The sequence below is a fragment of the Podarcis cretensis genome, assembly GCF_951804945.1.
Source record: "Podarcis cretensis genome assembly, chromosome: 2".
Lineage (NCBI taxonomy): Eukaryota > Metazoa > Chordata > Lepidosauria > Squamata > Lacertidae > Podarcis > Podarcis cretensis.
The window spans coordinates 25646691-25672017 of NC_137171.1; positions in this window are offsets into that span (position 1 = coordinate 25646691).

Genomic DNA, 25327 nt, shown 5'->3' on the forward strand with positions numbered 1-25327 from the left:
CCTCTGGTAAAAGAAACCATTGGGAATGTGATCTATAGTTGTTGATCGGGCCAGTTTTTCTCTTCTCAGATGGTATTGCTGTGAAGAAAAACGCCATTATTTTAATTGTTTCAAAGGAGAGGGAATCTTGAATGCATATATAACTAAAAGCATGTAGACTCCTTCATGTGACCAGGAGCTCCAATCACACAGGGCTCTGAATTGTTTGGAGGAATCTTTAGGCATTCAGCTGAGGGTGTGGAGAATTCCACCTTCCACCCAATGTGCAAAGTCAGTGAGGGAGGGAGTCAGTAGGTTTGGTAACTTTGACTCCATACATTATTTGAATGGCTCAAGCATCTTTTTCCGAGGATTTACTGTGCAACACAGGTAAGAGAGGTGTGGTGATGGCAAAGGGGCAGTAGCAAAGAAGCAGGGTGGCAGTGGGCAGTGAGTGCCCTGATGCTTTAAGTGTTTGCCTTCATACAGTGGTACCTCGGGTTACACACGCTTCAGGTTACATATACTTCAGGTTACAGACTCCGTTAACCCAAAAATAGTGCTTCAAGTTAAGAACTTTGCTTCAGGATGAGAACAGAAATTGTGCTCCAGCAGCACGGCAGCAGTGGGAGGCCCCATTAGCTAAAGTGGTGCTTCAGGTTAAGAACAGTTTCAGGTTAAGAACGGACCTCCGGAATGAATTAACCTGAGGTACCACTGTACATTCTTTGAATTCTTCTATTTCTTTTCTTAGCTACTCCTCAAAATCAATCTTAGTCTTTCTTAAAAACCTGACATGCCTTACATTTTAGTCTTTTATCAAAATGGTGGTCGTAGTGTGTGGTATTAGTCAGTTGTAACCAGGAGGAGTTGGGAATTTAAACTATAACACCACATTTGAATAGCTAGATAGCCAGATAAGAAAAGCCAGAGACTTGTTTCAATTCAAGTTCTGGAATTAGAATAAGTTCCTCCAATTTCACCATACCCCCAATTCTGTAGGTATTCAAGGTAAGGAGATGTATACATAAGAACATAAACAGCAATGTCACCGGTGATTTTAACACTTTGCAGGTTAGGTTAGTTTAATTTCTATCAAGCAACATCTAAGACAGAGCTTTCCAAACTTTTCATGTTGGTGGCACACTTTTTAGACATGCACCATTTCGCAACACAGTACAGTGGTACATTGTTTTGAGTCTGGGATCCGTTCTGGAGCCCCAAACATTCGGCGAAAGGGACGCTTAATAAAGTGTTGCTCTGCGCACACGCATGAGTGATTTTGCGCTTCTGCGCATGTGTGAAGCACAATTGGCAAACCCGTTTTGGTACTTCTGGGTTTGCCACGGACGTTCCACGAAATGGATGCTAAATGGGGCAGACTCACAACAAGGTACTACTGTAATTCAGTTTTACTAGCAAACCAGAGGTTAAACTAACCCTTTTCCAGCCCTGGGAGGAGTGTGGGGAGCATTCATGCGACACGCCTACACACTGCAGCCAACACACTAATGTGTTGGGACACACAGTTTGGAAACCTCTGATCTAAGATAACTGCAATCAGGCTTTTTATGGGCCTGGGAATTGTTTATTGGCTTTACAGATTGCTAGAAATGATAAATGGCTATAGACAAATTAGTAATCCAGGTTCATAAAATATTAAATTGGCTTGCATGGGTATCTTGCTTCAAAAGATGTGCAGAGATGCAATCTATTTATTTATTTTAAAAAAACCTTTGCAAATGTAATGTAGTTGCTAAGATATGCAAGTTTTTCCAAGTTTTTGTTTTATTTTAATCCAGCAGGGTTTATGGAGCATTGCTTTGCTAGCTAAAAAAGGTCAAAAAATAAAAATAAAAAGGTCTCATATTTAAGCCAATTCCATCTGCATGTGGGTGTGATTCTGCTATGCTAAAATGACAACAAATTATAATTTATTAAAGACTAAGAACACTACTGAATACTTCAGCTGATTTTCTTTGAGTGCCTTCTTGCTGCTTCTGTTCCAAATTTACTTTCCCCAGTATCTCTTGCCCAAACTTTTACAAATACCCGCCTTGTTTTTTCCTAGCCTGGACAGCACAAGGTGTTAGCGGCTTGGTCAGCTGGCATGGGGAGTGCATTCCAATAGAGGTCTGACCACCACCACCGTGGCATATACAGAGATAGTTCAAAGGAGTATCCTAAATGATACGGGGCTATCCCTTATTTTGTTCCAAGTTGTTAAGTTTACACAGTGACCTTTTGTGCCTCAGTTTATCTTTCAAGTCAGGCCCTTGGACGCTGCCACAACCTTCTGGAGAAAAATCCCCCTACTTCTGAAGCTTAGATTACCAATGTTACTTAACCACAAACATTTCACAGCTTGAGTTCTGTTCCCAGGTGTCTCCAGTTTTCCATCCAGAGCCTTTACGGCATTTAGCTCAAAGTCTCCAGGATCTTTCCTGACTAAACTCTTTCAAATGAGGCAGCAGAAAGATATTGCTGACCTAGAAAGCTTTGGTTTAACATCTCGCTCTCTCAGTTTACCCTCTTCATCTTCCCTTCCCCATTATACAATTAATTGGTGGTGAAATTAATACTTAAGAATGTCCAAAATGGAAAAGATTTTCCCTGGGTAATGGTCAGGGATGATGATGACTAACTCTGTGCGAATTCATTTATGTAGATGTAAATTTAGAAACAATCACTAAATGTTAAGTAGTTAAATAGCTTGGACAGTGAGGCTGCCCTGTCTACTGCAGTCCTGGTGCTAACTACTGAAGGGCAACTTCAAGATACTCTTCATTCTTAGGGTTCTTTACCTTTAAACCATGCAATCCTACAAATAGAGGACTCTCCTCGGTCAGCCTTCTAGGTATAAGACTGTCTTCTATGAAGGAGGGCACAGGGCCACCCTAGTGAAAGCCCAGCAGAATATCTGCCTGTTTGGCACTGCTCAGTTGGGCCATGTTTTCCCATCATGCGCATATGCAAGTTGAAGGCCACGGCTGCATATCAATCATACATTCTGTGTGAAAATTCACGGATACCACACTCGCCTGCTATCGAAACAACACAGAACATCCTTATAAGAACTTGACAGACTTTGGATTAATGCTGTTCTTTCTGGCTCTTATTCACAGCTAGTTGGAGCTGGCTGCATGCCAAGAAGATGTGGTCTCTCCGCTCATAGAAATAGAAAATTGTATTCTCTGTATCTGCCTCTGGAGTATAAACCACATGTTGCGTGGATGGCTTGGATGTGAAATAATACTGATTTATCCTGCTTCACGGGCTGCACTTTCAATTTGGTTGTATAAAGAGAATGCAATTATATTCCTAGGAAAAATAGCAGGATCTGCCCATTAAAGCATGTGATTAATGCTCTGTTGACAGCCCATTTGGAGGACTGCACATTAGGAACCGGAGAATGGGAACCTGAGAAAGGACCGTAGTTTTGAAAATTGTGGCTCTGTGGCTGCAGAGGGCACTAAAGATCTTTATGACATATCAGAACGAAGAGGAGGTAGCAAACTGATTTCTGTGCTCCCCACTCCTAAAAAGAGAGAAAGGATCCTTAATCCTTAGGGGGGGGAGAAAATTGGACCACATCAGATCAAAATATTATACAACTTCTCCCTTTCTAGCCACTAATAACAGGGTGAGCTAATTTGTGTTATGATTTGGGGTTTCATTCTTCCATTTCTTAAAAATGTTCAGGCACATGGAATACACTTGCAGCTATTTCTACAGAAGAAGTACACAAACACCCACACAAATGGTGATTACAAAGTGCTGCTTGAGAATCACTGTAATCTGGTGGGTATTAACAGTTTTAACTGCACCTACAGAGAGGGCTTCAAATCCCCGTTCAGCCATTGGTTGTGTTCATTCTGAGTCCTCAGCCTGCAAAGTAGAAATAGTTATGGGTTACACAGGTGTGTATGGGACGCAGGTGGTGCTGTGGGTTAAACCACAGAGCCTAGGGCTTGCCAATCAGAAGGCCGGCGGTTCAAATCCCTGTGAGCTCCCGTTGCTCAGTCCCTGCTCCTGCCAACCTAGCAGTTCGAAAGCACATCAAAGTGCAAGTAGATAAATAGGTACTGCTCCGGCGGGAAGGTAAACGGCGTTTCCGTGCGCTGCTCTGGTTCGCCAGAAGCCGCTTAGTCATGCTGACCACATACGCCGGCTCCCTCAGCCAATAAAGTGAGATGAGCGCCGCAACCCCAGAGTCGTCCACGACTGGATCTAATGGTCAGGGGTCCCTTTACCTTTACCTTTACCTTTACACAGGTGGATATAAGGTCAAAAAAGAAAAGAAGAAAGAAAGTAGGAGTCTCTAATGTGTCCATGAAACTCTATAGGTTAAGTGATTGTCCTGGTTTCTTGTAGGATCATGGGGTCATTTGTCATATGTGCTGCATAGTATTTCAGTCAAGCTCATGAGTGGAATTCTGTACTTACAGCTGTAGGTTCTTGCACACATCAGCTAAGTATGAAAATGTGTGCACAGAAACATATCCTTACACTGCTTCGGGGCCCAAAATAAAGAGTTTCATGAATCCAGGAGCATAAGAAGAGGATCTTGAATCATGTCAATGGCCCACCTATTCCATCATCCTGCTCTCACTGTGACTGACCAGATGCCAAAAGGAAACAGTTAGCCTAAGAAAAGCATTGAAGACCTCAGAGCTCAGAGAATATTTCTTTCTCCTTATGCACAATGGTTCTTAGGGGTCCATTGCTTAATTTCACTCACAGTTCAAATTCCCTGGTACAACATGCATGATGCTTTGTGGGGGAGATCGAAAACCATGAATATTCAGTTTCGAACAACCTTTGCTTTTGAGAGTTCCCTAACCTATGCACATATCTATGGCATTTATATGACACCTTTCTTCCACCAAAGCATTTCATTTCGATGCAACTTAAAGAGGATCCACCTATTGCATTCAGAGGACACATTAGAAAATGTCAATGCACAATCCATTTATCACCATTTTGATCCTCTTATCCCTATGAAAGCAATATACTGTAGAGTTAATGGCAGCTAGCCAATAAGGTCCTGGTAATTTAATACCCATTTCGAGTTCCGTGAGTGTTAGTGACAAAACCAAGATGATTTTGTTTGGGCTTGTGTTAAAAGGCAAACCATTAAAAACAACTCAAAGAAGAAAATCCATCCTGAAACATAAAAAGCAAAGCATCAGCTTCAGTCTCTGTTCCAAGTTCTCCCTAGGAATCACAGATACTCTAGGCTAGCAAAAAAATAAAAAAATCTGATGTAATTTGGCTTGTAAAAATAGCTTTTTTGGGGAAGGGTACCACATGTGCCTTTCAGATTGCAAGTCAAACCATTGTTATTGCATTTAAATCATGTTCTGACACAAGGCTGGTAGTAGTAAACCTGCTGGAAAGAAACAAGAGGTCTCATTGCAGAATTGAAAACACCGCTAAGAAAGCACTGCATGTTTAAGCTTATCATTCCCCATTTGCTCAAAGATGTTTTTATTAACTTCTTTTGCGGGAAAACAAAATATTCGTTTTCCCCTCCCCTCCGTAATCAACCTGTCTCACTTGAGAGCAAACGAGGTTTCAATGAGCGGTTGCTCAGCTTGATCAAGCCAGCTAGCCGACTGCTGGGAGATTCAGCTGTTAGTCATCAGGCGGCCGGCTCCGGTAGCTCCAAAATTTGGCTCTGCAGAAGCCAGCGTCGAGTCTCAGACAGCCTTAGAATACTAATCAACATCTGGCTCTGGCTTTGCTTATTTTTCCTTTTAAAATAGCCATACAAACACTGGGCACTGGCACAAAACACCAGCGCCCCTGGAGCTTGCACTGGTTAGGCACGATTCATTACTTTCCCCCTCCCCTCGTTTCACTTCCCCATTTTCCTCCTCTTCTTGGATATTTCAAAATTAAAATCAGAACAAGACTGGCCTAGCAATAAATCTATCAGCTGCTTGGAGAGGAACTCGTATTCCTCCCACCAACCCCAAGACTCTTCCTGGAACTCATGACGTCTTGCATTTTACCATGCACTGAATCAGAATTCTGATCGCCTATACAACTGGGTCGCTCATCATTTCTCCCTGTTTTATTAGTAGTACAAATTCTTAAGGAAAGTAATTCATTAATGCCTGTGTTCACATTGCCACAAAAATATCACAGATCCCTATTGCTTTAATATTTATTTACACCTCGCTTTTACAGTGATATCTCGGGTTAAGAACTTAATTCGTTCTGGAGGTCTGTTCTTAACCTGAAACTGTTCTTAACCTGAAGCACCACTTTAGCCATTTGGGCCTCCCGCCACTGCCGCGCTGCCGCTGTGTGATTTCTGTTCTCATCCTGAAGCAAAGTTCTTAACCCGAGGTACTATTTCTGGGTTAGTAGAGTCTGTAACCTGAAGCGTCTGTAACCTGAAGCGTCTGTAATCTGAAGTGTTTGTAACCCGAGGTACCACTGTATTGTACATGGTGATTTAGAATAGATGTTTTAATACATCTTTTCATTTCCATAGCTTGCCAATGCCGGCCAATATTCTACCCACTCTGCAGACAGTAGGGCTGGAATTTAAGGTCCACTTTTTACTTACTTGCTAGGGACGTGGGTGGCGCCGTGGTCTAAACCACTGAGCCTCTTGGGCTTGCCAATCAGAAGGTCAGCGGTTCAAATCCCTGCGATGGGGTGAGCTCCCATTGTTCAGTCCCAGCTCCTGCCCACCTAGCAGTTCAAAAGCACGTCAAAGTGCAAGTAGATAAATAGGTATGGCTCCGATGGGAAGTTAGACGGCATTTCCATGTTCTGCTCTGGTTTCATTGGAAGCGGCTTAGTCATGCTGGCCACATGACCCGGAAAAACTGTCTGCGGACAACGTAAGCTCCCTCGGCCAGTAAAGCGAGATGAGCGCCGCAACCCCAGAGTCATTCGCAACTGGACTTAATTGTCAGGGGTCCTTAACCTTTACCTTTTACTTATTTATTTATTTAAAAAACAAAACACAGAAGCACACAATTAAATACTAGACTATACTGGTCACCAGCCTTCTTATCAACTCCAATAATATCGAAAACTTTAAAATGCAGTTAGCTTAAGTTTTGAATTTCATTGCAAGGTGATTTGAAACTGGGCTAAGCTAAAATTGGCAGCCCAGTCTTTACCAATGCCATGATTCATAGAAATAAACCATGAAAAAATTCCAGACTAGCATCCATCATTAGAATAGTTGATACATTGATAGGCTGACTATCCTTAGATAGTATATTTCCCCCCCTTTATTGTTTACTCTTATGTAAAGCTGATTTTTTGTTGTGCATGTTAATTCAGAGAATCTGGGTGTAAAGTTATTATTTAAACAAATAAATCAGGACTATTACTAAACCTGTGCACTATGCACTTTACAGTGCACCAGCAAAAATATGCTTATAGTCACTATCTTTAATTAACCTCAAGAGGTGATGTCATAAATAGTTTGGATAATTCGGATAAGCAATGTATAAAAATTATTGATCTCAATGATTTCTTAAATGGACTGCAGATTTATTTTATGTGAAATAGTTGGTCCATTGATGCTAGATGTTCTAATATATGTTTGCCAGCTGCAAAATGAATTGTACAAGCACTAACTAGATGGAGTCAGTGAGTCCTGTGGCTGGGAGCGTGTTGGATACACTGATGGAAATCACTACAGCCAAATATTTGTGGTGCAGCATGCATGCAGTTCCAGAAAACTGTTACAGACCATAAAAACCTGCATTTCATCTTTGATCTCCCTCAAGCAATAAGTATTCCCCCCAAAAAACATTTTACCTGGATCTGGCATCCATGTGAAGACACTGAAAATATATGAAAAGCAGAAGGTAGAATATGGTTCCCTTCAAATCTACAGGCTGTAAACATCACAAACATACGTACTTCTAACATGTTGAATCCCAAAACTGAGATGTGTGTCTTCTCAACAGTGCTCCCATGTAAGTCACCTTACCCATTTGAGATCATACAGGACAAAATACTTTTTTTTCCTAGGCTGGGCTCTCATGGTGCCCAAATCTGCACATTTTGGACTGCCACAAAAGATTGTGGCCCCAATGAGGTCTCAGTGTGAAATCTCTTGCGATCACATTGCCTGAAAATTGCCACTGTGGTCTCGAGGGGGGAAAACAGGGTGTCCCAGTCTTTCCTAGACACTTGCAAGGTATGTGTTAATTCACCTCTACTGATACATCTTCAGATAACAGTGAACATGGTGATATCTCTTTAAGAAGCATTGCTAGATTTGCAGGGGGAAATCATGATCCTATACCCTTTAAAAATGTGGTTCTTTTTTGGGGAGGGGTTTGTTGGATTATTGATTTTATTTTTATTTTATATATTGTGATCTTTGTTTGTGAACCACCCTGAGACCTCTGGGTTTGGAGTGGTATATAAATTCAGTAAATGAAATGAAATGAAACTCAGTGGTACTGGGAAAGAGCAGGATGATATATAGTGATGGATGAATTCACATGTTCTTTTGGAGGTATGGATTGGCGAATCTGTCAATTTCTGCTTCCCTCAGCTTCTATTTTTCATGTCTTAAATTCAGTTCATATTTCCACATCAGTTTGCATTAAAAAACACACACACCAGTATTTTAGTGCAAAGTTCTCCTAATGCACATATTTGTCTGTAATTTGGCCTAATATGCACATTTTTGCAAAGCATTGTTCTCTAAAATATAGCACTTTGTAGTAATTTTCAGGAATACATGCATTTTTATGGACACCGTACCCAATTATATGAATGTTCTACATGTTATTGGGCTGGAGAATTGCATTGCAAAATTCAGAGAAGTGTGAATTTCAAAAGGGTGCCTGTGTTTCAGTTAGTACATTATTTTAGAAAGTGCAAATTAGGTAGGTTTCAGTTTTAAGTGCAAATTGAATCAAATTTATCCCTATTCATAGGTCAGCTCCATTTTTGTATAAATCTGCAAAAAATTTTTTTTGAAAAAAACTGCATGAAAAATGGCATTTAAATGCATATTTTAAAACAAATCTGCATTTCTAACCATATTATATCACAAAATGTGCTTCTTAAAGTATGGTCTGGTGAATGAGTACATTTTGATTAACTCATTCGTCCAGGTGATGTGGATGAGGTGAGTTTGTTTGAGAACTTGCAGAGCTTGAATTGTTTAGGCATCCATAAATAAATATTCAAGCAAAGATTCTGACATTTGTCTTCACTAGTAAGTGTAAGAAGATCGCAGAAGGCAATGAAATGAAACTAGGGATATAAATTCCTAAGTGCTCCTCCTCCACCCCCAGCACATTTGCTAGTTTTGTTCAAACGGCTTCCAATATTTTGTAAAGTCTGAGGTTCCTGCTTGTGCAGCAAATTTCATTTGAATGAATATTGGTGGCCATTTGAGATTATGAACAACCTTCTGCTAGTACGAATGAAACTCTGGCTTTTCTGAATTTTCTCATATTTTACTCAAACAAGGTGGTATTGTTTTGTTGTTACTATGTTGTATGTTTTTGTGTTTTGTATTGTAAACTTCCTTATGGTGCTCAAATAAAGGGTGGCATAGAACATACACACACACATACATACATACATACATACATACATACATACATAGAGTTCCCTCAAATTTCTCTTTAGGCCAATTTGCCAGGACTCCAAATAAAACAGATTGTTTGCTTGTTTTTGGCTCAGAAAATCAAAGCATTGGTGACAAAAGCACACTTCTGCAGACTAAACTAGAGGCATATTTCTGTCACCCCCACTTAGCAAAGGAAAGGGAGACATAAGGGATTTCACCATTGGCCCAGGTTGGGGCCACATCATATGGGCTGCTGTTAAGCATTGAAAAGGTGACTTTGCTCTAAAGGACTTCCTATTGATCCTGACCACTCACCCTTCATGGAAGTATGGGAGCAGCTGGTAGTCTGTAAGAGGGCAAGTAGGAATTGTCTTTAGTGGTGCGGTGGGGCCCTGATACCTGTTATTTATCACCCATTCATCTTGCTTTCTATTTAAATCAATGGAAGGGTTTGACACTTACAAAGTTTCAACTAGGCTGGAAGCCACGCTTTTCCAGGACACTTTGGAAATTTGACTCTGGACATTCTTTGCAGTTCTCTAACAAACTGAGGCAGCTCTGAGTTGGCCAAGAAAATGCACTGCAAATATTTTCACAGAATTAAAGATGAGCAAAGTGACCTTTGGGCCAGTACAATTAATTAGACAGACTTCCACCCATGTTTAGTTTGGATTGACCTGGTTGTTTTTTCTGAACTCCCCTCCCAACTCTAAATGAAATTAGGACCAAGACTACCAAAGCTTCATGGCTGTTAAACACACACACACTTCAAATTGTTTTCCAAGTTTTTTGTTACTTTTCCTAGTCAAATCAGAAGATTACTGATGAAATAAGACATGGATTCTAAAACACCATCACAGTGCGTGGCAGTAGCATGCAGTGAAAATTTTCATAGGGGAACAGTTAAGGCCAGAGGCAAAGGCAATGGGGAGCATCGCAACATCCTGATGCTGCATGTGTGAGTATCTCACTTCTGCCTCAAAGCTGGGCAGAAGCTTCCTGGGCTTTGGGAAGGAGATGCCAGGGCTCTGAAAAGATGCTGGAGACCTCATTCCTCCTTCCCAAAGCTGGGAAGAATGTATGGCTTAGACAGTCCCCAGCCCCCAAACCTAAGGTCTTCTGGTCAGTTCCCAGCATAAAATCATGCTGTAAGCAACATATCAAGCCAAGTTAAAAAAAATAAATGTGCCTGATAAGTCATTTTTTACCATTACAGATTTCCTACAAAATCTCACAAGCATAATATAAGCTTACTGTGAAAGTACTTTAAAAAAAAAAAAAGTGTTTTTCTGCCTGTGTGTGTATGTGTGTGTGTGTGTGTGTATATATAAATTTAGACCAGGATTCAAAGAACTACTCTAGGTATATCCACAGTCTTGGGTTGAATTTTTAATTTTTCTTTCTGACCTGCATGCAGTATCAAAAATTACCTTTCAAACACACCACAGTTTCAAGACTTAGTTTCCATATGAGTTTGAAAGAGAGGAGGTTGTTGTTTGCAAAATAGACACCCAAAGCCCTTTCGCAAACAGAATGAGTTACATGATTACACTTCTAATCTCTAAATATTCAGTGTAGGAAAGAACATGAAGCGATTCATTATCCTTTCCAGATATTCCTTTAAAAAATATTCAGCTTGTTCATGGTAGCCAAACATATGTCTATATAGTAATAATACAGACTTGTGTCTCCGCTTCTGTCAAACCTCTGAGGGAAGGACTCTTGCAGAAAAGGTAAAATGGGGTTCTCTCTGTTGGGATACTGCCAGGGAGACAAAGTCCATCATGGCCCCCAAGCCGCCTCTGGACGTCCATCGATCTCCTGTAGACAACGCAGTATCATTCAATTAGCGACACGAGCTCCAGAAATAGCTTGCCACATTCCAGAGCTGGTGCAAGCTCTATCAGCAGATAATGTACAGCGAAAGATGCACGCAGGAGAGCTTATTTACAACTTTATTTAGTGTTGGTCAGAACAAAGAAAACATGACTGCCTGCTTCAGTGTCTCAGACACACAGAGAGAAACGAAAGCAAAGACACAACAGAAACATCCTGTGAACAGGAAATACGCAGGCTGTGACACAAACATCCTGCTCCCTTTTAAGGTGGAACAGAAATATCCTAACACTCTCAACTGACCTAGAGATCTCAAGGGGACATTAGGCTATGGGCTGTAGCTCTATGGCAGAGCATATACTTTAAATGCAGAAAATATCAGGTTCAATCCTTAGCCTGTAGAGGAAGACAGTGCTGGAAGACAGCCTTGCCTGAAACCCTGGGAAGCCATTGCCAGGCAGCCTCCATACATACCATACATTTATGAGTTACATAACTGGCTGACAGAAAAGCAGAAGACACTTTTATCTCCTTTACTTCATTTCTTTCCTTAGCTTGGTCTCCCCCCCCCCCAACTTGTAGTTCTTGTTAGTTCTCAACCAGGTCTATTGATAGGTACACTTTGTTTTTTGAAGTTTCGTATTTTGGATAAATGAAGATACACACAGGAAGGTGATGGACAGAAAATGAAGGACCCTGCAGGCAGGGGCGGAGAAAGAGGGGGGTTGGGTGCGGGCTGCTCCAGATGTCACCACTGAGGGGGGTGACAAAATGTCAGACGACACTCACCGTGGGGCCTGAAGTGCACCCGAGCCCCATGTCTTTCCTGGGAGAGATGCGGTGGCTTGGGCACGCGCAGGCTCCACACTGCCCAGACGGTCTGCCTGCTGCCTCCTCAGCTGTAGGGCAGCTGAGTGGGAGGAGGCAGGCAGATTCCGGAGGCCCTGTGGTGCACCCCGCCCCTATAAGCGGCTTGCCCTGCCCTTGCCCCGCCCCTATGGGCAGCTCACCCTGCCCTGCCCCTATGGGTGGCTCACCCCTGCCCCTGGGTGCACTGTCCCAGGCGCATGAGTGGTTTCCTCCGTCACTGCCGGCAGGAGAGGCAGGGTAGAGAGGATCCCTCAGGCTGGGAGACTGAGGGATGAAGCTCTCAGGTGACAGCTGGAAAGGTTCATTCTTCTGTGTGTGGAATAAGGGTTTAAGGTATAACTGTGATAAACAGCTTGGTATTATTATCCTCTCTTTCCCCCCTTCTTCTATTTTTCTTCTCTTCTTTTTTTTTTATAGCTTCTTCCCTATGTTTCTCTCTTTGATTAGTTTGGCTTTTATTGTATTTTATGTCGAAACTTTCAATAAAAAAATGTTTATTTAAAAACATACGCACAATACACTTAAAGCATATTTAAGAAAACAAAGCAAGAACTGTAGTTTGATGTTGTTGTTTAGTCATTTAGTCGTGTCCGACTCTTCGTGACCCCATGGACCAGAGCACACCAGGCAGTCTACCCCTCACATTATCAAATTAAAAAAGGACACGTCTTGAGGTTCTTTTTTTTTTTTTAGTGCCATAAATGTATGGTGTGTATACAGCCTCAATGTCAACAATACAGAACTTGATGGACCAATGGTCTGACTCAGTAAAAGGCAGCTTCCTACATCCCTATGTCCAGAAAAATGGGTCCATAGTTTTGTGTCTTCCTCAGAGAACCTTGCATCTGCCAAGCCATAAAATGTTAGCTATTGAATGGCTACATCATTTGGGAAGGCCTGATCCAAATAATTATGTCAGAGCCATACAGTGGAAGTCAAACCTCCATATTGTTAGCATCAGAATTCCCCGAAGACTGAGGAGAACTCAAGCATGAGAGGCCCATCCTTAAGAGGAATGCCCAAGAGACTCATTTAAAATCTCCTGTATCCTTTTGCTTTTCCTTTGCTGGATGCCTGCAAACCTGTGCTCTATGTTTATCCAACTGAAACATCCTTGCTTAACTTTGTTGACTTAAGAAACCACATGTGTCACCCAAAATATGCTTGGAAGAAATATCTTTTTGTCTCTTCATGTTCTCGTGGCATGTAGTTTTCATTAGAGCTGTTGACTAATTGTCATCATTTTAGAATAAAATAAATCACAACCTGCACAATCTTCACTGCAGTCATACTGTGCTTTTTTCACCAGTCAGTGAGCGATAATTCAGTTCTTTCAGAAAAGAACTGATATGTATGTCTAAAACTTATATGTATGTATTTCAGTGATGTCTTCCTTTACATTAGACTGGCTCGGTCAGACTGGAAAAGGAAAACCATTCTTCACAGCAGTGAGGTAACTCCCTGCTTTTGCTCCACTGCCTGGTTCAGAACACACTTAATTAAAATGAATTGTTTTGAAGAACGTCCATCGGACATCCACAAGTAATTTGTTTTCATTTTGACCCATTCTGAATTGGGCAGTATGGCAATATTGATGATGCTCCTGGAGGCAGAAGGAGTTCTCTATCCTCCTGTCTCAAATTTAACAATAGGGGTGTTTATACATTATAGCCAACAAGCATACAATCTGTGTGCACAAATAGTTGTGCAGTTATTTGTGCAGTTATTCAGATATCATAGTCAACAGATATCATAGTCTCTGTGTTTGGGTACACTATAGCAGACCCTCCAAGAACCCCTATTTTCCAGGGACAGTCCTGGATTTACAGAAGTGTCCCGGTTTCTGATATGATCTTGGAATATCCCGCTTTCCTCTAGGACGTCCCTATTTTCATCGAAGAAATGTTGGATGGTATGGAGTTATGTGACACACACACTCCGAGCCAAGGAGAAAAGTAACTATACAACCTTTAGAAGGCGCATGATCTAGATTTATTTATTTTTTATTTTCCCCCGCTGTGGGTTAAACCACTGAGCCTAGGGCTTGCCGACCAAAAGGTTGGTGGTTCAAATCCCCGCAATGGGGTGAGCTCCTGTTGTTCAGTCCCTGCTCCTGCCAACCTAGCAGTTCAAAAGCACGAAGTGCAGATAGATAAATAGCTACTGCTCTGGTGGAAAGGTAAATGGCGTTTCCGTGCGCTGCTCTGGTTCGCCAGAAGCGGCTTAGTCATGCTGGCCACATGACCCGGAAGCTGTACGCTGGCTCCCTCGACCAGTAAAGCGAGATGAGCGCCGCAACCCCAGAGTCGGCCACAACTGGACCTAACGATCAGGGGTCCCTTTACCTATGACTTCAGCTTTTCTCCTTCCAAGCAGCATTGTCTTTATGTTACACACACACAGAATAGTATGAATGAAAATCCCCTTGCCCTTCAATATTTGGGACTGGGGAAATGGGGACAGAATACAGAATCTGGAAGCAGATTTCACTTCTTCCTTAGTTAAAGGGTACCGTTAAATAGTCCATGCCTGGAAGCACCTGTAGAATATCTTGTGTCTTCATCCCAAGGTGTCTAGAGAGTCAGTTTGATTTCAGTTAATCTGTCCTGAACTCATTCAGTTATCCAGTTCTGGAGCAGTTTACTCATCACTGTTTTTCTTTTCCCAACTTTTTAGTGAATTTACACATGCTTATAATGGATACCCAGTCTGCAAATCATGAATTGTTTTAAAATGAACCAATTCTTTCCAATAAAATGAAACTGTTATGCCTCATGCACCAGTTTTATTTTTAGAGGGGGAAATTGTATTGAGGGTCTACCACAAAGTTCAGTTTACTTCAAGTACTGTAAGGGATCAGGCTTACTACTTCTTAACCTGCTAACACTTTGCAGACTCTTATTGTAAGTGGCATTCATTTTGGCAGCATTATGTGATTTCAAAGCATACTGTCACTGTCAACATGGCTTGACCCAGCCATAAGTGTCTGCAGCATAGACTTGGAATTCTGGCACAAAAAATAAATAAAAATCAAATATTATCTTTAGTAATCCTAATCGAATTAATCCTCAACTCACCCTTTGCTCCATGCAACCTATGACTTCATCCTGAATTGCCCTGACCATGACCACAATTTCATTTTCTTCCCACTAGAAAGAGTGGAATGTACTTCCTTGGTAAACAGGAGAGAAGCTTCAAATTCCCATTTATAATATTTAAAGGGAGCCTCACTGTAATCATGGCATCAAATGAGGACAGCTTTAGAACTAAAGTAATACAATTTGCTACACAAAGAAAGATTAAATATATGTTTTATTTTTAATTGTAATGATTTCCTACTTTGTTACTTACCACCCTTGGGTGACTTTGGGAAGAATTGTAGGATATATATGCATGTGGCAAAGATTAGATTAGATTAGTTTATTTTAATAACTCTAAAATGCATGGATGACACTTGTTTGTTACAATTTTATACCACACTCCCTCCTACTAAAGTATCCATCCAATGTCATGCAGTTGTTTCTGGACTACAGTTCCCATTATCCCTGGCTTGGGATGGATGAATCAGTCAGTGATGGTTTCTATCAGGATACTTTTACAATCTTAAATTCAGTTTGCCACACTTCCACATCACTTTGCTTAAAAAAAGTCCTCAGCATTTTCACGGGAATTTCTCCTAAAGTACGCCTTTTGTTTTGTATGCAATTTTGCCCAACACACACATTTTTTTTTGCAAAACCATTTCCCTTAATAACATGTTCACCGATATGTGCATGTTTATGCACACTTTACCATAGCATGTGTATTTTGTACATCTTACTTGGCTGGAGAACTGCATTACAAAATTCAGAGAAATGTGAGTTTCAGAGGATAGCTGGGGTTTGGCCCATGTATTGTTTGAGGTCAGTTTGCAAAGTGAATAGAATTTCTTCCCCATCTGTATGCTGCCCTTTGGGTATGTTGGCTGGGGCTGATAGGAGTTGCAGTCCAACAACAGCTGAAGGGCCACAGTTCACCATTCCTCTCATGCTGACACGCACCTCAAGTGACAGTGTTGATTAACCCTTAATGGAGTCAAATTTGTAGAAAAAATACACACACACAAACACACCTCCCCAAAGCTATATATAAATCTTACTCTTAGGCAGAAATACGGGGCGCAGATGGTATAAATAAATAAAAATATAAAACTTGGTTGGAAGTAGACATGACATGTTACAAGAAGAAGAAGAAGAAGAAGAAGAAGAAGAAGAAGAAGAAGAAGAAGAAGAGGAGGAGGAGGAGGAGGAGGAGGAGGAGGAGGAGGAGAAGGAAAAGGAGGAGGAAGAAGAGGAAGAGGAGGAAGAAGAAGTTATTATTTATATGCCACCCATCTGACTGGATTACCCCAACCACTCTGGGCAGCTTCCAGCAAATTAAAACACAGTTAGACATCAAACATTAAAAACTTCCCTAAACAGGGCCACCTTCAGATGTCTCCTAAAAGTTGTGTAGTTCTTTATCGCCTTGATATCTAATGGGAGGGTGTTCCACCAGGTGGGCGCCACTGCCGCAAAGGCCCTCTGCCTAGTTCCCTGTAACCTTTCTTCTCAGAGTGAGGGAACTGCCAGAAGGCCCTCAGAGCTGGATCTCAATGTCTGGGCTGAATGATTATGGTGGAGATGCAACCTTCAGGTATGCAGGGCCAAAGCCATTTAGGGCAATTGTTGTTCATCTTCCAGTTTGCTTTTTAACAATAAACAAGTAAGTTACAATGGTACTCAGGGAGCACATTTGCATGCATTTTGATATGCAAAGAATCCAGCTGTCTGCCTGTATCTAGGAAAAGAGGCATGTCTCTAAGGTCTAGTTGCTACTGGAGAGAGAAAAAACACACATATTTCAGCTATAAGCAGAGCTAAGTACAGTCTCCAGGCAGTTAGCAGCACTAATCAAAATGTATGGTTTCCTTCTGCCACTTTGCCACCCAGCACCACGGCTTGTAAATCGACTATCGCATTGAGCCCTGCACTTCTGCGGACTCTTTTAATGCCCCAGCCTCACTGGTCTGTCTTCCTGCATTAATGCACCATTTAATACACCCTGGAGGAGCGTCTCCTTTCGATTTTATTATGAAACCAGTCTACACGTTGTCCAAAACTCCAAGATAGGTTTTTAATGGATTTGATACAGTACCTGGAGGACCTCATTTGGAGACAGAAATTTTCTTAAGGAAAAGAGAAGGGAGGTGTGTGGGTGGGTGTGAAGACAGAAATCGGAAAAGTTGAACTTTAGAAAATGTCATATATCAAGTAAGCAAGACCAATTAAGGTAGCCAGAATTTCTGCTTAAGTAGCTGTAACATCATCAGGGTTTCCTACGGAATGTACCCTTTGGAAAAGGTGCATGGAACTGGGGTATTGGTGGGCATGGTGGAATGTGTTTTTTTCCATGGGCAGAAAGTAATCTGCCACCCCTGAGAATGCTTTACCGACACCAACTGCAAAAACACACGTGTTGCCAGCTTAACTTTAAGGAGAAAACTGTGACTGTGTTTAAAGTGGGGGGGGGACCACCCCATCAGTATCTGATTCCCTCCTCTCCCAATTATGATTGTGTCCTATCACTAGTTCCTAGATGGACTTCATATACTAGACATTTTTAGTTACGTAGTGATGGAGAATGTAGTGTACTGAAGAAATAAACAGATGGCCAAGTAAACTGCCACAATGAAGCCTTCTGCCAGAACTTAAGCCCATGGCAAATCCCGAACCTAGGGGATGTCCACCGAGGAGCCAGCTTCTGAATCACCATCAAGCTGCGGTCAAAGGAAGGAATTACAGTGAAACCTTCCAGACCACCAGCTGAGCCTCTTAGCAGTAATAGACCTGGAGAAGAAACCACGAGACTGCTCTAAGAACTCCCAGATCAAGCTTGCACACCAGTCTGCCATAACAAAGGTGTTGTAACTTCCCTTCCTGTGACATATCTCCTTTGCCTTGCCTTCATCTTCCCCACCACCAGCTGCTGAATCTTAACCCTTTCCCTCAATTGTCAAAGCACTGTGAGCACATTGTCCAAAGCATGTCAGACTCTCTCAGATCGCTTGATATCACCAGCATGGGACAGCTGCAGCATGTCAGTAATAGTTGAAGGAAATCTTCACTGTGTGAAACTGTCTAACTGGAGAGGCATAGAGTGTGTGTGTGTGTGTGTGTGTGTGTGTGAGAGAGAGAGAGAGAGAGAGAGAGAGAGAGAGAGAGAGAGAGAACTATATACAGAGGTACCTCTAGTTATGAACTTAATTCATTCCGGAGGTCCATTCTTAACCTGAAAGTTTTCTTAACTAGAGGCCTGCTTTTGCTAATCGGGCGTCTTGCTTCCACTGAACCGCCAGCACACAATTTCCGTTCTCATCCTGGGGCAAAGTTCTCAACTCGAGGTAACTCTTCCAGGTTAGTGGAGTTTGTAACCTGAAGTGTTTGTAACCTAAGGTGTTTGTAACTCGGTGTACCACTGTACACCAAGACTGCAATCCTAAACTCTTTTTTTAGATAGCACCTCCAATTGAGCTCATTGGGACTTACCTGTGAGTAAATAGGCTAGTTTCCTGAAGCCTGGAGAGCAAGAGGGGTCGGTGCGCACCGACCCCTCTCGCTCGCCAGGCTTCAGCGAAAGCCTGCATGCGTCCTTTAGGGCGAAAAATATAGTAATAAATTAATGCACTACGTTGAAATGGCAAAGCTAACTGCCAGACTAAGAGATTCTAAAGAAGAGGGGTTAGTAGAAGAGTGGAACCCTTTTTCAGATTACTTAATATCTTAATTATCTTAATTATTTTGCAATACGAGATGGATTTATATCTTAAGCAACAGGAAAACCCCCAAGAGTTTCTTATTTTTAGGTTTATACTGAATGTATTGTTATAAACAAGAGGGCTTTAAAGAGATTTGAGTTATAACATCTTATCGAGCAATATGGGAAGTCAAAGAAAAACAAAAATTGTAATTTGTGTTGTAATTAAGATACATTATGTGAAATTTAGGTAAAGGTAAAGGTAAAGATATCCCTGACCATTAGGTCCAGTTGCGGACGACTCTGGGGTTGCGGCGCTCATCTCACTCTATAGGCCGAAGGAGATGGAGTTTGTCCACAGACAGCTTCCAGGTCATATGGCCAGCATGACTAAGCTGCTACTGGCGAACAAAAGCAGTGCACGGAAACGCCGTTTACCTTCCCACTGGTATCTGCTTGTACTTGACATGCTTTTGAACTGCTAGGTTGGCAGGAGCTGGGACTGAGCAACGGGAGCTCACCCAGCTACGGGGATTCGAACCACCAACCTTCTGATCAGCCAGCCCTAGGTTCTGTGGTTTAGACCACAGCACCACCCGCGCCCCATGTGACATTTAATAAAATATAAATTTAAAAAGTGAAGTCAGGGACACGGAACACCTTGGGAAAACCATGTTGCTCAAGCAAGACTTAACCAGAGCAAGAAGCCCAGGAGGATTCAGTAGTATAGACTAGGGTCAGCCCAGCATTTAATAATAAAAGCAGATGCTGTTCAGTGACCATTCCCCCACCCCCCACTGGAATTAGTGGTACTGAATTTCAACCCAGTTAACAGGATTGTGGCCCGGGTAAGAAAGAGGTGGCCATGTTAATGGCTTCCTCCACTTTCTGAAATGGAGACGTCCAGCCTCATCCCATTTCCAGAAAGTTAACTGTTGGCTGTGTCATTTCCCCAACAAGTATCTGGGTAGCACCTCCCACTGAAACCCGAAGCTCCAGAATTGAATCATAGTGGTGCCGAGGCACATCTCTGTAGGGTAAGTTATTGGTCCAGATTCAATGAATTATTATTCACTGTGGGAGCTCTTTCCCTCTATTATTCATGCCATTCTGCTTGCAGCTAGATTTATGTGTCAGGAAAAACATACAAACGGAATCCGATTTATTTGATTTATGCCGTGTAGGTACTGCCCTTTGGCTCCATTTTTGTATGTATATTTAAGCCTCATGTATCAGCTCCTTTCTTTGTCAAATGTTTCTTACTCAAGGCTTGCAATGTTTGCAAAGGTTACGAGGTTTGTATGATTCTGAATCATACACTGAGTGGGACTATTTCTAACCCCCTTTTCCTTCCCCTGCCCAAGTTTATTTTTTAAAATATTATCATCATTTTCAAAAGCATTATCCCATTCTCTGTGTGCAAGCCCCAAAGCTGGCTGTGACACTCTTGACCCATTATGTATTTAAGATGATGAAAATGGGAAAAGGCACATTTTTTTTTAAAAAAAGAAAGAGTTCCGGTTGCCTCGAACAAATTGCAAATACCAGCACTACCACATTGCACTTGTTTTCTCACCTGAATATTTTCATGATTATTTAACACTTACAAAGTGTCTGGTTTTAAGCGTTGTACCGATATTAAAAGATAAGACAGTCCCTTGGCTCACTGTCGAAAATACACATGACCCCAAAGAAAAAAAGAATTGGAAGAGAACATGAAAGCAGACGCCGGAGCTGCTGCATCTTCATGGGAACTAAGGAAGCTGCCCTATACTGAGTCAGGCCATTGGTCCAACTAGCTCCTATGTTGTCCAGGATTTTGGATGGGGGCATTCCCAGCCCTATCTGGAGATGCTGAGGATTGAACCTGGAACCTTCGGCATGCAGACCATGTCCTCTACCACTAAGCCATGACCCTTCCCCAGCTTTCGTTCCCCCCTTTCCATGTTCTAGTATAAAAGATTGAAACCGAATAAAATGATAATACATTAGGGAATCCAAACAAATGCAAGCAGGGTCCAGTCTTCTGGGTCAAGGAAAACCTCCTCCCCACTATCCTTGTCTGTCTCTGATTGAAACCTTTAGATTTGGGGCTCCAACGAGCTGTTCACTGATCCACACATCTCATACAATACAGTCATACCTTGGTTTTCAAACAGCTTAATTCTCGAACGTTTTGGCTCCTGAATGGCACAAACCCAGAAGTGAGTGTTCTGGTTTGTGAACTATTTTTGGAAGCTGAACGTTCAACAGGGCTTCCGATTGGCTGCAGGAGCTTTTTGAACATTTTGGAAGCCGAATGGACTTCTGGAACGGATTCCATTCGACTTTCATGGTACGACTGTACAGCCATTCTAGGTCACTGCCTAGGTTAACTGTGTTTTCTTGGTTTGCATGCAATTCCAAGCCAAACCATCACTTAGCATGAATGTGCATGCCAGAGGTTCCCAGAAAGGATATTGTGAATGCTGTGATGCTCCACCTGCTTAGCATGCCGTCCAAAAAGCTGGGCTCATGGTTTGTCTCCTCCAGCCAAAACTATGAGCTGTCAACACAAGAACCATGGTTACCATGGTTACCACTCATGGTTTGCCACCATCAGACAAACCGTGTCTTTGTAGCAGCACAGCAGCAGGAGGAGGACTGGGGGAAGGAGTGCAGTAGCTCTATTGGAACAGAATTAATTTAAGTCTTCATGTACAATGGAAGCCCAATTATCCAAACCTTGGCTGCCTACTTAGGTTACCAGAATAGCATCTTCTATGTATAAAAGAAACAACATTGCCTTACAATGACATAGTTGAACATCTAAATAAATTGGGTTGTCACAAACACAGTCTTTGACTCCTTGCTGTGAGGAGGAAGCATTGCCTGTGGATAGGCTACTCTGAAAGCATGTGTAATTCTGTCGTACTCAAGGAGGAGCTGTTAATGGTAGTTTTCAAGCAGGAGTCAGCTAGATGGCCTATGGACTGTATCCATAAAGAAATTAATTGGCATCATGCAAGCTGACAGGGAGCCTTGGTCCTTATTGAGGCAGTCAAATAGCATGTGCATTTCCATAAAATCAGCTTACTGATGTGAATGTTAGCCTGGATACTTGTGTTACCCGCAGTGCCTTTTGCTGTTCAGTTTTACTAAACTGTCTGAAGGGATATTTTATCGGAGGGATGTGGTAACAGATTTATGGAATTTCCAAAGCACAGGGTCTTATTTTGAACATGAGGAGACACCATGAGTGAGGGGGAGCCAATAACACCTCCAAAATAGAGGCCGGTCTCTGTAATCATTGATGTTCCAGCTAATTAATAGGAGGCCTGTGGCCAATCAAGCTGTTTCACGGAATAGGGCAAGCCCCATTTCTCTTCTCCCGAAATGGGTGGAACTCTCAAGTTAAAGATGTGCATAGTTTCCACACAGCTGTTTAGTTTATGAGCATTCTGTGGGCATTTGCTTAAATATATCTGGTACCTTTCCTTTTTTATAGGGTTGAAGTTCAGAATGGCGCTTTTGTTTTCATCCAGTTTGACGTTGAAATCCACCGTGTTTAATGGAATTCAATTTACAATAACAGTTCTCAGGTTGAGCGCAACTCACAATAACATCGATCACAGGATGTGTGGGTTCCACTTGGTTTATAGTTAACACTCTGGACGGAGCTTAAGAGGCAGCATCTCGTGGACTAAAATCCGAGGCAAGCAGATTGCTGAAGCCCTCCTCCCTCTCCCCGTCCCCTGACAAAAGGCCATGTGGGAAATATCCCAGGAGCCATAGGGCCAAAGCTAATTGATTATATATAATGACCACGATCCAAAAGAGCTACTGGTGTGTGCCCAGGGGGACTTATTTATTTATTTTACTTCTGTGAACTGGAAGCAGGCCCCTATGCCAAATCTGAAACTGAAGAACCTCTTTAGGGCAGGAGCTCAGTGCAAGCTGAGGCCAAAAAATTTTCAATTCCAGCTAGAAGTAGCACATCGCAAGAAGGAGTCGGATGCCTTTGGCAGTTTTCAAGAGAAGCAGTCCTGTGCCTTCAGAGGACATAAACGTGGCGGTGTAGGGCTCTGGATTTCATCCACTGGCCACAACCCCAGCCTCCATGAAGCCCTCACTGCATTACAGTAATAATAATAATAATAATAATAATAATAATAATAATAATAATAAAAATTTATTTATATCCCACCCTCCCCAGCCGAAGCCGGGCTCAGAGTGGCTAACAACAGTAAAAATAACACAGTTTACATAAAATCACAATCAATTAATTGAAATACATTCTAAAATCAATTCATTCTAAAATCAATTCAGAGTCAAATTAATGGCAACCATTGGTCTAGAGTTCTATGAGGATTATAGAAGGAGAGAGGGGGGTCAGACTGTGCCTTGGCCAAAGACCTGGTGGAAAAACTCTATCTTGCAGGCCCTGCGGAAAGATGTCAAGTCCCGCAGGGCCCTAGTCTCTTGTGACAGAGCATTCCACCAGATTGGGACCATGGCCGAAAAAGCCCTGGCTCTGGTTGAGGTCAGCCTAACCTCCCTGTGGCCCGGGACCTCCAAGATGTTTTTATTTGAAGACCATAAGGTCCTCTGTGGGACATACCAGGAGAGGCGGTCCTGTAGGTAAGAGGGTCCTAGGCTGTATAGGGCTTTAAAGGTTCCCTATGCATGCTGTGTACCCCAGACCCTCCAAGTCTCCCTATTTTCCAGGGCCAGTCCCAGATTTACAGAAGCCATCCTGGTTTCTGATTGGATCCCGAAATGTCACACACTTCCTTAGGTTAGGGTTGCCATATTTCAAACAGTGAAAATCTGGACAGAAAAGTTGAGTTGTTGAGTTTCTTCTTCTTCTTCTTCTTCTTCTTCTTTTTTTTTTTTTTTTTGCAAAGTTGAGCATTTTTTAGTTTTGTCCAAAGTTGTTGAGCTTCGTGGGCAAAATCGCTTTAAAAATTGCCATTTCTTAGCTATTTTTATGGGGAAACAGCACTGCCGACATGGGCTACCATACATCTGGATTTTCCCAGACATTTTCCCGGATTTTCTGATTTCGGCCGGATACTGCTACCGACTGCAGTATTTCATATATTTCCAGGAAAATCAGGACGTATGGGAACTCTACCTTAGGTTGTCCCTATTTTCATCAGATAAATGTTGGAGGGGGTGTCTCTATTTTCATTGGAGAAATATCAGAGGGCATGGAATAGGATGTTCTTATTTTCATCGGAGAAATGTTGGAAGGTATGGTACCCTCCATTTGAAGGCCCCTGTACTGCGCAAATGGATCTTGAATGTGTGGTCAGAGATGGCAATAGTGGGTATGATTCTCATTCCTCTGTCCACACATTCACTGGTAGATCTTCATAGGGTGACTCTCTCTCACCCCATCAGATGTATATATAGCAGATTCTTTCCAAAATCATTCCAGAATGTGAATGCAGAACTTTGCCAGAAGGCCATAGAGCCCAAGTGTGGTGTAGTGGTTAAGAGCGGTAGACTTGTAATCTGGTGAACCGGGTTCACGTCTCCGCTCCTCCACATGCAGCTGCTGGGTGACCTTGGGCCAGTCACACTTCTATGAAGTCTCTCAGCCCCACTCACCTCACAGAGTGTTTGTTGTAGGGGAGGAAGGGAAAGGAGAATGTTAGCCGCTTTGAGACTCCTTTGGGTAGTGATAAAGTGGGATATCCAATTCAAACTCTTCTTAAGTGGTGCTCCCAGACATCCTCTCTTCAACACCCCTTCTTCCTCCTTAAGTGGACCTCAAAACTTTCCCAATGCGCCTTTTAAAATATGGCTTACTGCACAGGATTTCCAATGCTATTTATATGCCAAATACTATTTGCTCTAGAGCAAATATTTTTGAACACTTGAAGTATATATTAAACCCTTTAAAAATTTTCAGTGCAGTAAGTTAAATGGGGGTGAAGGGTCTGTTATCCTAGGGATGAGTTTTCACGAGGACTTGAACTAAAGAAGAATTGAACTAAAGGTTAGAAAAATGAGAAATGGAGAGAAACTGAAATTGACAGTTTCACTCATCCTGACTTGGGGGGTACCCATTCTTTGGCCCTTGGTCAGGTAAATCTGTGACCTTGCCTATACTAGGGACCACCACATATCAAACTGCTTCTTCAAAGTACCTGTGTTGTCAACATCCCATGCTTTAGTGCTCATGAGACAAATGAGGCTACAGGAAGCTGCTAACTGGACGTGCCCCAATTTTTCATGGAAATGTTGCAAAAATAATTCATGCTCAGTGTCTTGCAAAGACTAAAGCATAAGTAAAATAAAAGCTTC